Here is a 13,525-nt window from a genome sequence, read left to right as displayed (position 1 = left end):
TGGAGGATTTCTGGGCTCGACTCTGGGCTAGTCGGCAGGCCCGCAGGATCTCGGCTTTTCAGTGGCTGGTCGCCCACAGGGGCTCAGCAGTTGGCACTTGGCTTGTTTACAGCGGTCTTCCGGCGGCCTGCGGCTGATGCGGCCACCCTATGGAGACACAGAGACATTGCCTTTGGGACTGCCCTCAGGCACAGCAGATTTGGCTGCGGATACTGCGTATTCTGGCCCCCCTCTCTCCAGAGGGTATGTTTACGTGGGGTGCCGCTGCTTGGTCGACTTCGTCAGGGCCTGCTATGGGCTATGAGATGGAGCAGGGCAATCAGGCCATCAGATTTATTAGGGGCCAGCCTCGCCTGGTTCCGGCACCGGATTTCTCATCCGCCAGCTGGACACAGGAGAGGGATTTACGATGGGAGCTCCTCAGCAGCCTCACCATCTGGTTCACCTGGAGGGCCCGGTGCTTTACGGCCTTTGAGGGGAGATTAGAGCCACCAGCAGAGACTGTTCGGGGGATTTGGCAGGAGTTGATCCACACCCTGCGAGGACAGTACGACCGCATCCCGGGGAGACTCGGATGAGGCGATCTTACGGCGCCAGGCCTTTCACACCACGTGGCGTTGTGGCCCGTTCTACACCCTACACACGGGATGCCCCCGTTGGCACTACAGGCCACCTGTTTGGCTCTCCCCCCCCCCTATTGTATGATCTAGCCGCTCAGTTTTTTATACTGATGCTTGTATTTTGCAGCACCTAGGGAGAGTCTCCCGGGCTGCCATGATGTATTCACTGCTCTTCTCTCTCTTAGGAGCAGGAGAGATCTTTTGTAGCCCTTCGGGCGTTTTTATATAACTAATGAAAGGATCTTTTCTCAGAAAAAAAAAAAGATTAATTTTGAGTTATGATATTTTGTAAAATCAATGTACGGGTTTGATATTTGGTTACTCTTCCATATTTTAAAAGAGGAGTTTGTGTACGAGGTGTGCGTGCGTAGCTGTTTTCAAAAGCTAAAGTTAAGAATGGCAATTCAATTATGGAGTGTGTGAGTAACTAAATATTCCACCAAGTACAGTGGTTGGGTGGTCGGCTAACCCATGGGATTGGATGGGGTTAGGCTAGAATGGTGGAAGTTTTATAAATTAAATATTAAAGATTATTCTCGGTATAAGAGTTCGTTTAGGATGTGATCACAATCTGATTTAAGAGATCAGATCAACGGCTGTGCCTCTTTTGATGTGGGAAAAAAAGCATTGGTTTCTATGAATCAAGTGTAAAGATTGTTCCTCCTTCAAGTCAGTCGTTGGAGTGAAGGATAGCCTAGACTCTTGACCCCGTTAGATAAATTTTTGTTAGAAGATTTTCCTGGAGGTGTAAGATTCCTCCCCAGCCGCTCAAGATGGCTAGTTTCTTCCCCAATAATCAATCCCCTTTTCAGAATAATAAAAGATCTTGTTTCTACCTGTTTTTACCTAGAGAGAGAAAATGTTCTAAAGAGAGGTAATTAAAATTTTAGATATCTTTGGATGGAAAAATATCCCATCTTATTAAAATAAATTCCCCCAAAACAGAAGTTTAAAAAGAAATTCCTAAGGTGCATTAGAAATAAATTATAATGTGCACAAAAGACCTTAACCTAAGGGCCCCTGTTTTCAAAAAAATTTGGATTAAGGGCCAAACAAAGGTTTGACAGGACAATGACATTAATCCAAATCTAGGGAGGAGATAAATTGAATAATAAAAGAAAAACCCCCTAAAAATGAGTAAATGCTCACATAAGATGAAGAGTGGACTAAGGACCAAAGAAAAGAATTAAAAAACTAAATTTTGACACCTCAGTGTGGGGATCTCCCCTCATGAAGTAGGCGCCTTTTTCTCATCATTATCCCTAATTTTTAATCAACAAAATGAGATATTTTCCTCTCTTCTCTCTCCTGTTTCAAATCTAGATCCACCAAAAAGTAAGCTGAACTTACCCAAAAATGGTCAAAAATTTACCAAACTGATCTGGAAAATTCTAGAATCACTTTGCTTGGTTAGAGGCTCACTTTTTCCTACAAATAGAAGCCTCCCCTTTTGTAAAAGATAAATGGTGTTTATGCACTATTACTCTACTCCTGTCCTGAGCCATCTACATTGAATTTTTTAATAATTCAATTGTTTTTGGCCTAATCCTCTCCAAAGTGAATTGGTGGCCACCACTATTGCTTCAAACAAGAGTAGAATCCTCAATCCCTCAAGCCAAACGAGAGCTTACAAGCTCCATGTAAGCTTATTTTCTTACTTTGTTTACAAATTTTAATGAAAAATCTATGGTTTTCTTGATTTTTATGTTTTTCAAATGATTGAATTAAATTCAAATGCTATGCCTTTTGATGAAAAGGCCACCTCCTTCTCTTCTTTACATTCCAACCACTTAATCCTAGAAAGATTAACTAAGTGGTTAATTAAACTCTTCTTATTGTTTACCCTCTTGAATTTAGAAAATTATGTAGATTATAGTTCTATAATTCTAAATTGGGTTATTTAAGTTAAGTGAAGAAAGATAAAAATGAGAAATGGTTAGCCATACAAAGGAGGTTATGGCAAAATTTTCTAAAATTTTGTGAAAAAGAAATCTATTTTATGTTATTCCAAAAAAGTAATTCCCACCATTTTTGCATCCAAAAGAAATATTCTAATTTCTCCATGTACATATTCACCTATGAATATGCATGGATATCAGTGATATTAATTATTAAATTTGATTTCTATGCATAGAAAGATGCATAAAGGATTTTTTTAATTACAAAAGTGTTATTCTTATTAAATTTGATTTCTATGCATAATAGAAAGATGCATAAAGGAAATTTTTTAATTATAAAAGTGTTATTCCTATTAAATTTTATTTCTAAGCATAGAAAGATGCATAAAGGAAACTTTTTTAATTATAAAAGTGTTATTCTTATTAAATTTGATTTCTATGCATAGAAAGATGCATAAAGGAATTTTTTAATTATAAAAGTGTTATTATTAAATTTGATTTCTATGCATAGAAAGATGCATAAAGGAATTTTTTTTATTAAAAAAGTGTTATTCTTATTAAAATTGATTTCTATGCATAGAAAGATGCATAAAGGAATTTGTTTTATTATGAAAGTGTTATTCTTATTAAATTTGTTTTTTATGCATATAGAAAGATGCATAACTGATTTTTTTTAAATTACAAAAGTGTTATTCTTATTAAATTTGATTTCTATGCATAGAAAGATGCATTAAGGAATTTTTTTATTATAAAAGTGTTATTCTTATTAAAATTGATTTCTATGCATAGAAAGATGAATAATGAAATTTTTTATTTAAAAAAGTATTATTCTTATTAAAATTGATTTATATGCATAGAAAGATGCATAAAGGAATTTTTTTTATTATAAAAGTGTTATTCTTATTAAATTTGATTTTTATGCATAGAAAGATGCATAAAGGAATGTTTTTTATTAAATTTGATTTTTATGCGTAGAAAGATGCATAAAGGAATTTTTTAATTATAAAAGCATTATTCTTATAAAAATTAATTTTTATGCATAATTTTTTTTTAATTTTAAAAGTGTTATTCCTATTAAATTTGATTTTATGCATAAATAGATGCATAAAGGATTTTTTTTTATAAAAGTGTTATTCCCATTGAAGTTGATTTTTATGCATAAAGAATTTTTATATCAAAATTAGAATTCTCTTAAATTCTATGTCTAAATTCTATGAGTATTTGATAAATGAATAATTAAATACTCTAAGAGAGAAATTTCTATCGTTTTATATTCACATGAATTGTAAAAAGAAAATTCAAGAAATCTATTGAGATTGAAATATTCATATAAATGATTAATTTATTTCTCATTGGAATTCATAACTAGTTTAGAAATCAGTTAAGTGAATATTCAAAGAAAGAAATTTAGTAAAATAGTAACTAAATTATCAAACCTTTTCGAGAAAGATTGTTCAGGAAAAATCTTATCTGACTCGAACCTTGAATCAGACTATGACCAAGACCAAACTCTTTCATCAGTTTCAAGGAAAGAAGGTGTGACTAGTTTAGAAAAATACACTCGAAACTCCCGCCAAATCTGAAACTAAGTTTGAGACTCTTCAAATTGATCTGTGGATCAAGGTTATCGAATTCAAGGAATTCTGGTATGAAATTCAGAATTCCGATCAAGAAGTTTTGGGGGGATACTGATTCAAGAAATACTCCTTGTATTTAAAAGAAAATTAAACTGAAAACTTGCTTAGAAACCATGTTTTATTAAAGGATTGTCTTATGCCAGAATGCTGGAGAGAGCATTTGGTATATGTTTTTCTAAGGGAAGTTCGGTTACAACAGCTGGCGAGGAGCGTTCAAAGGACAGCTCCTCACGCGCGGCAAAGCCTGTCCAGGTCTTGACCAGCCTTGGTATGGTTGAAAAATGGTGCGCTTGTAGCACGATGGGCGAGGGCCGATGAAGCGGTCCCTGAGTGAAGTGCTAGCACACCATTAGGACTTGTTTGGGGTCTTCTTGGGCCCTTTAATTTGCCCCTTAATTTGCCCCAAGCCTAATGACAGTCATTAAGGAGTGGTGCAATGGGAGAAGGCCATGTGGAGAAAAATGTTGGGTTTCCCTGCCCCTAATATGTAGGGGTCAAACTTGAATCATACCATTTTTTTAAAAGAAATTGGGCTGAAAAATGCAAAATCTTTCAATAAAATCAAATTTCCCACCTTTTTTTAATAAAGACAGCTTAAACTGGCATAAATGACCCCACCTCAAAAAGTGGGCTAGGGCCAAAAACGCCCCCCCATCATTATCCCTCATTTAAAGCTACTTTTCCCTCTCCCCACTCCCTCTTCCTCTCTCTAAAACTAGCAATGCGGTTTTGAGTCTCTCTCTAACTAAAAGAGTCTTTTTTTGGCCTCCTCCCTCCCCATTCTACCTTCCCCTTCCCTCCTAAAGTTAGATCTATCTTTCTGTGCCTTCTTGGCTATGGAAAGCTTGGAAAACAGTCCACTTTTTCCCCCATCAAGTCCATCCTCTCTTGCTTATATGCTCTGCTAGCATTAGGTTGCAGAGATCTTCTTGGCTATGGAAAGCTTGGAAAACAGTCCACTTTTTTCCCCATCAAGTCCATCCTCTCTTGCTTGCACACATTCTTCACTCTCCTCTTGCTAGCTTATACACATTCTTGACTCCTCTTGCCAGCTTATATGCTCTGCTAGCATTAGGTTGCAGAGATCTTCTCACACACCTACAACTTCATAGCATTTAGCTTAATCGGTTAGCCAAGCACAATGAGTCGCCGACCTCGTTCAAGGGTGGAGTCCTTTAGCAGCAGCAACGAACAAGACGACATTGGCTTGTGGGTTACAAGCACCTTTGCAAAAGGAATGTGGGTGACGATGCGTCCAAGCACAAGGGGATTAAAGTCACACCATTGGAAGGGTCGCATAGTGGATCTCAAGCAGGGGGCCGACGGAAGCAAGCAGGTGATGATCCAACACGTGTACAAGGCATCGCAACTCCGTGTTGACAATGCCAATCACAAACGCTTTCCTGCAAATTGTAAGTTTTATTTGTGCTTCTTGTTTTATGGGCTGCACTGAGACATGCTAATATCATTTCATGTTACTACGGAAGCTTGATTTTTTCAAGTGTGTTCTTGTAATGTTCTGTGCAGACATCTTTCCGTCGACATTTGTGGAATGGGAGCCTTTAGAGGCCCTTTCTGGAACCTTTGAGGCGCACCACTTTGAAATCGGCAAGCTACTATATACTGGTTGTTCGGCATCAGAGCTTTTAGAGCGCTCAGTTTTCTTCTTTTATGCAGAGTATATTGTACCCACGTCAAGAGATGGTTCTGGGACTCTACGGAGGCTCCCTACACCAAGTCTCACGGACCATGATTGGCCAAAGCCCGACAATACTTTGGTTGCACTAACCAGACGTCAGATTGAGATTGATGTGTGCAATGCAATGAAGTGCACCTATGGGTCACATCGTGCGACTCTCACGTTCTTCATGCCTTTACATTTGTTTGTGTTTTTGTTCAAGGAAGCTGATGTTCACCGGACTCCTACAATGTGGATTGCAAAGGGAGGCACAGTAATGAGTGCCTTTTTGCCACCTTCGTGGGATTTGAAGGTTATTCAACATCAGGGTGACAAGATAAAGTGCATGGTGGTGTCGGAGAAGATGGTCGTTTGGTACCAGCTTGGAAAGCAACAACTCTCTATTATCTTTCCTTACAGACGTTGGAAGCTGGAGGCGAATGGCAAGCACTCGATTCGGACATCAACGATGCAGAACAGTTTGATGTACATGTTAGCATGCAAGCTGATGTGTGGGATATCGTAGTAAATGCTGATTGGAATATGGCGAACCTAAGGGAGTACTTAGGCCTTAGGTTTGCACTGAAAGGTGACTTTTCATTTGTGATTGATAACACACCTCTACGTAAGAGGAAAGAGACATCTTACTTTTGTAAAATCATTCCCTTCCCTAGATGTATCCATATCAAGCAAGCTATGTAACAGATTTTGAGAGATTAATTCAAAACAATTTTTGCTACTCGCAATTTGCGTTCAATTTTGTGCACTTTTAAGTTATGTCGCGTGTTTTTATTTTTTTGGAGGTTTTAAGTGAATTTTTAAACATAAAAAAAGTTTTAAAGACCTCTTTATAAGTCACTTTTGGCCACTTTGAGTTCATCTCCTCACTCTCGGCATCTTTGCGGTCCCCTCGGCTTCTTCGCTACTCAAGCATGGCCACCCCGCCCAAGCTCTCCTATCTCAATTGCACAAGCTTGACCTCGGTCACTTGATCGAGAAGCTTGCACCCATCTTTCAGACATCTATTGACATGGAAGGCACCGCCGAACTCCATAATGACGTGTTTGGGGCGTTCACTAGCTACATGGACACATACATGGCTGAATATTGTGTCAACTTTGAAGACGAGGAGGGGACTTGGGTGCCTGTGGATCTTATCAAGCATACCTACAAAGCGGACAAAAATTTCAGGTTTAGGCTTGCAAGATTCCTCAAAGGCCTTAGTAGCACATATCTAAGGGAGGAGGAAGAAGATAACCTGGTAGGTCTTGGAATGGGCAACATCGGCACAAGTTTTTTGAGGTGGGACATGACTCTTGCCCTCCTGATCTTGGAGGGAACAGAGAAAAGCAAGGGAAAGAGGAAGGCCACTCCTCCAAAGAAAGCCACACCTTATCTCTTGATCAAGGAAGCTGACCCAAAGGAGGAGATTGTCACCCCAGTGCAAGAAGCATCTCTTGCACTTGTGACTCTGGCGGAAGAGCCGCAAGCTGAGGCTGTGAAACGGGACATCGAAGGGGACGATGTCATGGATGAAGTTCCACAGCTCGAAGTGCAAACTCTACACCCCATCATAGTAGAAGGTGTAGAGTTCTTATTTTTGGATGACATCGCCCATGTCCTTGGGCTGCACTAGGATGAAACTCTCTCAGTCATTGCTATGTACGCGGGCATGCGAGACACACAACAGCCGTCCAAAGATGATGACATCCGCATTGACTTCAGTTCCGCAGATGTCACAAAGGTGCTTGCGCTCCCGGAAAATCATGCCTCAATAGAGTCCCTTGTGGCAGAGACTCTTGTAAAAATATCCCAGTGCAAGGATTTCTACGAGAGTGTGCCAGAAACTAGCTTTGCCCCTCACAAGCCGCTTGCCATTTCGGATTCCGTCAGCCTCGGGAGCATCAATATTAGTGATGCAGACCTTGCGGATCATGATGATGCCATTGAGGTAGTACACCCAATTTCTTCCCTTCTTAATTTGTAATTTTTTGAAGTCAACTCATTCTTCTATCTACTTTTAGACCGCAAGAGAAATGGACTGGTTCGCAAGCCGAAAGGGTGGAGCACGAAAGGAGGTAGAGGGGAAAGATGCTGCGCTATGGCACTACATCCCGAGCTTCAATGCCGAGATGCTTCACGTGATTCACAACGACTTTTTAAATGATGCGCAAGCTGAATTTTTGAAGTGCAGAGCCCTAAGCGCCATCCTGTCTGAAGCCCCTATAGCCCAAAATGCCCATAAATGTATTCTTGTAAATAGGGAAGCAGCTATCTATAGCTTTGGTGATAAAAGTGCAGGGTCTTTCCTAGGATTTTGTGGCCTTAGCCTTGGACAAGGCACCACTGATGCCAAAGAGATAGCCGAACGCATTGGTGACAAACCATCAGTAAAGACTCTCACCCACGAGGCTTTCACCAAGCTCATCAAGCGAGTTGGCTAGATCCAATGTACTCATTTGCCTTTTGTGAAAATCAAACAATTAATGACATCAAGATGTTTTTCGAGCTGATTTTAAGTTTTATCTTCTTGATGTGTTTATATGTTGTTGTCGTGTCCTGTCATGATGTTTCAATCAATTTTTGTGAATGCTTGTCTGCCACCAAGTCCGACTTTGGCTCGACTCGACGGGCTGATTTCTCCTGCGTATGGCCCCAAAAGGGTAGATCAGATGTGCGGGTGCACCGGGGCCGACGGGGGGGGGGGGGGGGGGCGGGTGGTCGCACCATGGAACCTGTGTGCCACGGAGCGACTTTTGCCTATTTGACCAAGTCAAACAGTCGTTCCGTGGCACACAGGTTCCATGGTGCGACCACCAGCCCCCCCCGTCGGCCCCGGTGCACCCCGCACATCTGATCTACCCTTTTGGGGCCATACACAGGAGAAATCGGCCCGTCGAGTTGAGCCAAAGTCGGACGGGTGGTGGCAGACGAGCGTTCACATGAGGTCGAATGTACGTAGCGACAACAATTACATGCAAAAGACTACAATTACCTTGACAAGACGACAATCACTTGCAATAGAAAATAACTTTGACAATTACCTTGACAAGACGACAATCACTTGCAATAGAAAATAACTTTTTTGAAAATAGACATGGTTTTTCATTAATCAAATTGAGATTACAAAACACGGATTTGTTGCATTACAAAGGCTTCCCCTATCTAGTGAAAGAGAGCGTCCTCTCCACGGATACGCCTAGCTAGACGAAGATCAGATGGCTTCAAAGTGACACGTTTTGCATGCACCATGCACAAAACCGCGTCTTGGAAAAGCGAAACCAAAATATCCTCGGCACCTTGTTGCAGAGCGCCTAGTGCCGCCGCTTGCACACGATTGACATCCCGACGGTGGTCGTGGATAATCTCTTTGACGAGACGCCCAAAAGGTGCCTTCGGAATAATTGGTGTGCAGGTCTTCTGATATTTGCGAATTTCTCTAAGGGCAACTGTCCCTGGTCTCCACCTTTGCTTCTTCTGCGTTGTTAGGGGCGGTGGTGCTTGCGCATGGCGAGTCCAAGCTGGCGTGTCATTTTTGAACTTTTGTCGCTGCTCTTGGAAGTTATCGGAAGGGGGTTCTGTGCGTTTAGGAATGGTTTTTCCCTTCTTAGCCTTTGCAGGTGTTGGAGTTTTCTTTGCCTTTGCAGATGGAGTCTTCTGAGCTGCTCTCTGCTCTGCCTCCTTCCTTACTCGCTCCTCTTCATCTTTCCTTTCTTTTTCCTCATGAAGCCTCCGTGTGTTTGCTGCCCTGGCTTCTCGTTCAAGCTTCTGTCTCTTATTTTCTACTTCCTCAGCTGAGAGTTTTCTCTTTCCTTTACCAAGTGCACGAGCCAAGACTCTGTCTAGCATTGCATTGAGAATCCTATTACTCGGCAGGTGCTCCCTTTCTACTGTCTCTTCATTTCTCCTCTTTGTATATTCTACTCGAAGACTTTGTATAGCCGCTTCCAAAATTGTGTCATCTTCGTATCCGGCCATTCGCAGGTCAGCAACAAATCTGCGAGCTTTTTTGTTAAGCCAATCCTCCTCCGCAGAGCAAAGAATGCTAATCTTCTCTCGTTGCTTGCGGCGGCCTGAGCTTCTTCTACAGCCTTCTTATCTGCCTCCGCCTTCCTAACTGCCTCGTCTTCTTCTGCCTTCTTGGCAGCCTCATCGTCCTGTGCTTTCTTTGCTGCCTCGTCCTCCTCCTGTGTTCTGACGATCTCTTCGGCTTCTTTTCTTGCTCTCTCAGCTGCCTCCATGTCCTCTGCTTCTTTCTGTAATCTCTCCGCTTCTTGGCGTTCTTGGGCTTCTTGGGCCTCTCACTCAAGCCTCACACGCTCAGCTTCCAGATCCATTTGGGCTTGTGGGTAAATGTTTGGGATTTCAGTTCTATGTGCCACCGGTAAGGGCCCAAGGTCTTTGAAAATGTCATCCTGCGTATTGGAGGGAGGATCATTTGGGGGCTCCATGTGCGTGAGATATTAGTGCACGAGCGAGAGAGAGAGAGCGCGCACGAGAGAGTCAAGGGGAGAGGAAGAGAGAGAGCTCACAAGTCAAGACTTTTAAAAATGACTATAAAACTCATTGATATTTATAGGGGGCCAAAATTACAAAAAAGTCAATTTACAATGAACGCGCCAAAAAGTGGCGAACAAGAATTATTGGGTGGGTAACCACACGCGGCCATTTCTTAGTCGACCACTGTGCCATTGCCTCGCTCTTTCACGTGCCATTGATGCATTGCACCCTTCTCTTTCGCCTTGCACCTACCACCTTCATGATTTTGCGCCTCAAAGATAAATTTCCGGCTCGCTTTTGGGCCTTTCTCCCAGTAAGTGCACGGTAAAACCAATTGAACATTTCTTGAAACGCATTGCTGCGAGCCTTGCCACCGCCATGACCCGTGTTCTTAAAATAGGCCGCCTTGGCTTGGTAATGTGATCGTTCCATGCCTTGGTTGCTCCAGAGTGCAAGAGACCCATATTCATCTAGAAAGAAGGAACTGTGCGCATAGAGAATATGCATGTAGTGTGTTATATGAGTTTCCCCCCAAGCATCGATCATTTCTTCTGTGAATCTGTCAATCGAAGTCTTGAATGTAGCTATCTCTGCTTCATCAAGATACGGGCGCTCAAGAAGCCTCATCATCTCATCACAAGCTTCCCACACACGTGCACGCTTCAATCCTAGTGTCGCCTCATTGCCTCGATAGGTTGTTACATCACAAATCTGCTTCCATAATTCAAAATGTGTATGGCTTTGAGCCTCACCATAGTTTGAGAGCAGGTGTCTTGCTTTTGCACCACCCATACATATCTTATTAGGGTTATCTTGGGTACTTGATGGGTTTTTGCGATCCTTAGAGAGGGTGACAGCACCTGCGTCGTGAAGCCCCACGGATGATAAAACAACTTCAAGCTCTTGGATGCCCTGTTCTCGCCGTGACTCTGGCTCCATGTTCCAAGCATAATTGATGTGGAGCATCAACAATTTGTCCAGAATTCTAAGTCTTGCGTGCAAGGTACACACATGTACTCACGACAGTGGAATTGAAAGAATAGGGTTCCAAGTAGCATCCTCCTCTGCGCGAGATGGTGCCTTGCTTTGATTGCAGCTCATAATTCCATTGAGCCAGACGTGCATACCCTTCCCTTTTTGTAATTGATTTGAGCCCTTTGCACTTGCCTGCTTTTTACGACCTTTCACCTTGGTTGCTTGTTTGGCCTTCCCCACTGCGACACTTGGCATCCTTGGATGACAACAAAAGATGCATGGAAACAAAGTGTTAGCACCGCTTTTAGTTCCCAACATGCATTTGAGGGTCTTGAGATCACCACCAAGGTGCCACTCTATTTCAAAGTGACCAGTGCCAGGCACATGCAAGACTTCACCATTTGATTGCATGTGTATCACTCCTTGAATACCTGTACGGGTGAAGTACCACCTCAGACTGTCATGGTCCTCGTGCGGAAGGGTCCATGCCGCCTGCCACCATATGTTCTTCTCAGACTGCACTCCAAAGTAATCTTGCTTGCGTCGCTTTGTGTGCAAGTTATTCTCCGCATCACATGTTTCATCTTCGCCGTCTAAGCTCTTTCGCTTCAATGCCCTGCTCATGAGTGTCAGACTTGTACGTTCCACCCTTTGGCCCTTTACAACCTGACATTCATCCAATTTGAGGACAAATATAGCCTTTCCATCCGTCTCCTCTAATGTCATATCATAAAACTGAATCATAGCTCGTTGAAGCGCCTCCACCTCGACGTAAACATTGTTAAACTTGTTGTAAGCAAAATCTTTTGAGTTTGACATTGGCATGCTACCATCCACCCATCTGTAGTAGCCGCCTAGCAAGTCGGCAATATTGTTGTTTGCTGACTTCCTTGCCATAACTATACTGTATGGTGTTGGAAGTATAGATCGTGTCATTCCTTTGCCTCGTAGACGTGCTGTGATGCAAGTATACAAAGCCCTGTATCCCTGATACCTGTCGCACACAGTGAGCATGTCAACGGGACTGACAATCTGCTCGAATTCCTTAAGAAAATACTTTTGAATCCTGTCACACAATGCACCATTTACTGGATTGGTTATCATATTGATTACTTTCTGCTCTGGAATAATGTGCTCAAGGATAGACTCCTCAGTATTGGAACAACCTAATATTGCTTTAGCACATTCCCTGGACATCACATAGTTCAGAGTCAATGACATAACTATATGAAAAAGGAATGTAATGCTAGTTTTGAAGCTGTGATTACCTTGTTTGACGCACACGTCGCTTGCGAGCCCCCCCATCTTTGGAAAGAAGACTCAGAGGCTTGCGCTTTCGCTGCCTTGCATTATATCCCACGGGGAGGTGAGTGAAATGATCGACATGTCGGCGAAGGTTCCGAGTTGAGTTTCAAAGACGGAGATAGTTCTCTATAGCTCGATCCCTGCTTTCCACACCTTCATCAAGCTTCATCTTCTTCTCTGCATCCTCCTTCTCTAGATCCTTGACTCGAGCCAGCATATGTTCCTTTGTGGCCATGAAAGTTGACGCACATTCTTCCTTTTCTGCCTTGCATAATTTTAGAAGCTTCCTGAGGTGAATTTGATTTGAGAGTTCCTGCAAGTACAAAGAATAGAGCCTCTGACAGTACCCTAAGAAACCATTATAACCATCACCGACCTGCGTGATATTACGAAAAGGGGGAGGTGCACCAGTCTGTGGATCAAGGGGATAAATGCTTCCATCAGTCCAAAGATCAATGGCTTTTGCACCTTGAAGTCGTAGCACCTCAGCAGGAATACATCCCTTCGTTCGATTACTTCGCATTGTGGCATACTCCTTGTTTAAGTCCACGTGCAAGCGAAACTTTGATTGCTTGTTGGTGATGTCCCGTAGAGCCATTGTACCTAGCAAATGGAGATGGAGATGTAGATGGATACAGAGATGGAAATGTGGATGATGATGGAGATGATGGAGATGGAGGATGGAGGTGGAGGATGGAAATGTGGATGGTGATGGAGGAGATGAAGATGGAGATGGTGATGGAGATGGAGGTGGAGGAGATGCAGATGGATACAGAGATGGAAATGGAGGCCTTGAGGAGATAGATATGGAGAGCTTGCTAGTGATGGAGATGGAGAGCTTCAGCTTGCAAGGATGTGTAGATCTGTACCTTCACAGGAGGGGATGGTGAGCTCTTCCATGAGAGCTGGTGG

Source organism: Cibotium barometz, chromosome 31 (genome assembly GCF_041138505.1).
Source record: "Cibotium barometz isolate CiBa-2024 chromosome 31, ASM4113850v1, whole genome shotgun sequence".
NCBI classification, from domain to species: domain Eukaryota; kingdom Viridiplantae; phylum Streptophyta; class Polypodiopsida; order Cyatheales; family Cibotiaceae; genus Cibotium; species Cibotium barometz.
Note: the sequence above shows the minus strand (reverse complement) of the source record.